The sequence below is a fragment of the Pectinophora gossypiella genome, unplaced genomic scaffold, assembly GCF_024362695.1.
Source record: "Pectinophora gossypiella unplaced genomic scaffold, ilPecGoss1.1 Pgos_43, whole genome shotgun sequence".
Taxonomy (NCBI): domain Eukaryota; kingdom Metazoa; phylum Arthropoda; class Insecta; order Lepidoptera; family Gelechiidae; genus Pectinophora; species Pectinophora gossypiella.
The window spans coordinates 429,707-432,975 of NW_026063253.1; the positions used below are offsets into that span (position 1 = coordinate 429,707).

Genomic DNA, 3,269 nt, shown 5'->3' on the forward strand with positions numbered 1-3,269 from the left:
GTATGCTCCATACCCCCTCCGGCTGATTGAGGGGAGGCCTGTGCCCAGCAGTGGGACGTATATAGGCTGTTTATGTATGTTATTTATATAAAAAGCAATACATACAAGAGATAGAAGAATAATAAAGTAATAGCTATTAAAGGTTGGTGCTTATTTTATTTTGATAGGTAATAGTCCGTTTCGAGCATCTTTTGAAGAAAAATAAATCTAAGAATGTTCTGTTTTATTTTATTATTTCGATGTCGTATATTTGATGTAAAATTTAGAGCGGTATTAATAAACTAACCTCAGCTTCGAGACTGCTCTCAAGATCGTGTCGATGTGACAGTTCTCATATAAAAACAGGGACTTGAGTAAGACCTTGAGGGCAGACTTAGCTGAGATTAGTTTATAATACCACCCTTAGAAGCTAATTAAAAGATACGGTCGTGCCACTAACAGAATATAAGCATGGTGTCCTAGTGGGTTACAATGGCCACATCGAAGCAATTAATCTAAGAAAGCAATATTGCAATTTGACATTTGCGCATATAAAAGTAAGTGCACAGTGCAAACAAATTTGAATTGCTTCGATGTGACTTTTTTAAGCCACTGTAATAGCACACGTACCTGGAAGTCTCTAAATACTTGGAAGTCTCTAAATACTTGGAAGTCTCTAAATACTTGGAAGTCTCTAAATAGACTTCGGACTCAGGTGGGCCGAAGTAAGGACAATTTGTTCAGGTGGAGTTTCTCGGATGGCTCGGACTTAAAGGTGCAAGTGCGGCACTGTTCCCCAAACGATGGAACATCTTCCATCGTGTCCTGCGTGCCCGAACACCTGTACGCAGGAGGATCTGATGAGCGCTGCAGATAGCGCCATACTTGTTGCCAAGTTTTGGGCCGATACAATTTAGTTTGCCATCGACACGATAAGAAGAGATAGCACACTTTTCGAAATCGTTTGCAACTTGGCTTGCAACCAATTTGTGTCCTAGTGGGATAGGACCTTAAGTCGGACTATGTGGAACAACATAGTGACAGATCCCCTGCTTGTCGATATAAATAGACATGTTGTGACGTCATGGGTAAACAAACAATACATATCTCTGTATTCAATACTTATCGATTAAACCGATACAATGAGCAATGGCTTCATTATGGTTGCCTGGGTTGCTCTAACTCCTTTATACGCGCCTAATGTGTTAAGAAAAGCATTAGGATATGGCAAGATAGGTATAAACATGTATTTTAGATGAGAGTAGGTAATTTTAGTTCATATTGTGCAATAATCGGGAATGTTCGCACTTTGGGTACGTTCGTATTGCGCACTTACTTTTATATGCGCAAATGTCCAATTGCAATATTGCTTTCTTAGAGGAATTGCGTCGATGTGGCCATTTTAACCCCCCTCCTGGTCTCAATTTTTACCCAGATTGAAATTAATTAGAATAGAATAGAATAGAATAGAAAAAGTTTATTATAAAAGGACGCCACATACAAAAAAAATAAGACAACAACATCATATCTATCCACTAAAACAATTACAAAAAAAGCAGGATATTTGTCGAAATGATCATAAGGTGGTGGTGGACGTCCTGAGATAAAAGGGCCTCACTCAGCACAAGTCGCGGCGTGAACCACGACGCTGGTATTATGTGGACCCTGTCGGGTGACGCACAAACATCGTGCTCCATAAACATGTGTTAATGGTGTATATACATTATAATATATACCAAATTAAAAATACATTATAATATATATTTTAATAGAATTAGAGTGTACATAGACAAATATCGCAATTATGTATACATAAATACTTAAGTTTAGAATAAAAAAGAAAGTTATTCATGTAGATAAAACTAGTAAATAAATGTAATAATATAAACAAATACGAATTCCATGAATGTGTATTGTGTAGTCTGTCTGTGTTAGTACCTATCTATCGCGCGCGCCGCACCCCGATTCTAGCTCGGTCGGTAAAGTAGTTTGGACACTACTACGAGTAGTACTTATAAATATTATTTTTTTTCCCATTCGACCGCCGCGCCGTCGAACGGGCACGACGTATTCCTAAAGTAAAGCGAAATTATAAATTTGTAGATTTGTAATAGAATTGCGTATATTAATTAAAAAGAAAAAATAAAGTAAATCAAATAAAGCAAATATACATTAACCAAATTAGAAATAATAAATTACGTCCAATACATTCAACAACATCCATAATAAATAATAGAAATAAATGCAGTCGTTTGAGAACCCCAACAAACAATCCATGAGGTAAGTCAAAACAAAATATAGTGTTTTATGTTTGAAGTACCTACCTACACTATCCACTTATATTGAATAAGTAAGAACTTTTTATTTTTGATTGACGGATAGTATAATTACTCGTAAGCCTGTGTATAATATTGCGATTACTTTTCAGACCATGCAAACATTACCCGACGGAAAATAATAATAATCATGACAAAGGTTGTGTCGCCGCATCCAGCCCGCTAGGAGGACTCCGCCACGTTGACGTGTCGAAACCAATTAGGTAAAATATTAATTAGCTTAATAGTTGCATATCTAGGAGATAGTATTTGTACTTTGATTTAAAGCTGTAAATTGTTTTCAGACTACGAAACGGCGGCGGCAAATCGTTCCAGCACTTGGATGCGGCGAAACTGAAACTGCCACGGAAAGCAGTGGTGCGGTGACGAGGTACTGCGAGTGAGTAGTACGACGCACGGGTCCTGGCAGCAGTTACGTCGCGGGACCAAACTAGTTTGTCCGCAAGATATGGTGGTAATTTAAAATTAACTATTCCGAACATCAGCGTTGCAAAATGAAACTGTCTGCGATATTTCATTTTTAGGATTCTAGCCTTGTTTATGTAAGGTGTTACGTGTGTGCGGGGAGGAATTTTGAAGCAGAATCTAGCGCAAGCATTCTGTACTCTCTGAACCAGTTTTTGTGAGCGCGCCAGAAGCCGAGGCCCATACACAGCGTCCATATAATTAAACTTAGAGAGAATTAAAGAGTCGCATAGTTTGATTCGAATGGGAGTACTTAAATATTCTCGAATTTGGTACATTACTTTCAGTCTGTAAAAACAGTTGCTAGCAGTATTCGTAATGTGCTTTTCAAAAAGTAACTCTTCGTCCATTAGCAACCCTAGGTTTCGCGATTCTGACACTCGCTGTACCACTTCGCCCCGAATACTAACGTTCAACCCTTGACGCGTAATACCGTCTATCTGTTGCTTAGTTCCAAGAATCATATACTTCGTTTTACTTGCGTTAAGT

The 3,269-nt window shown here is 38.1% G+C and overlaps 1 long non-coding RNA gene across 1 annotated transcript; it reads left to right on the forward strand.

The window, feature by feature from the left end:
• Positions 1 to 1,439: 1,439 nt before the first annotated feature.
• Positions 1,440 to 2,668, forward strand: LOC126381298 (uncharacterized). Its single transcript, XR_007568763.1, has 3 exons — positions 1,440 to 2,259; positions 2,408 to 2,518; positions 2,600 to 2,668. It is a non-coding gene; the product is annotated as an uncharacterized LOC126381298 (long non-coding RNA).
• The last annotated feature ends 601 nt before the right edge of the window (positions 2,669 to 3,269 follow it).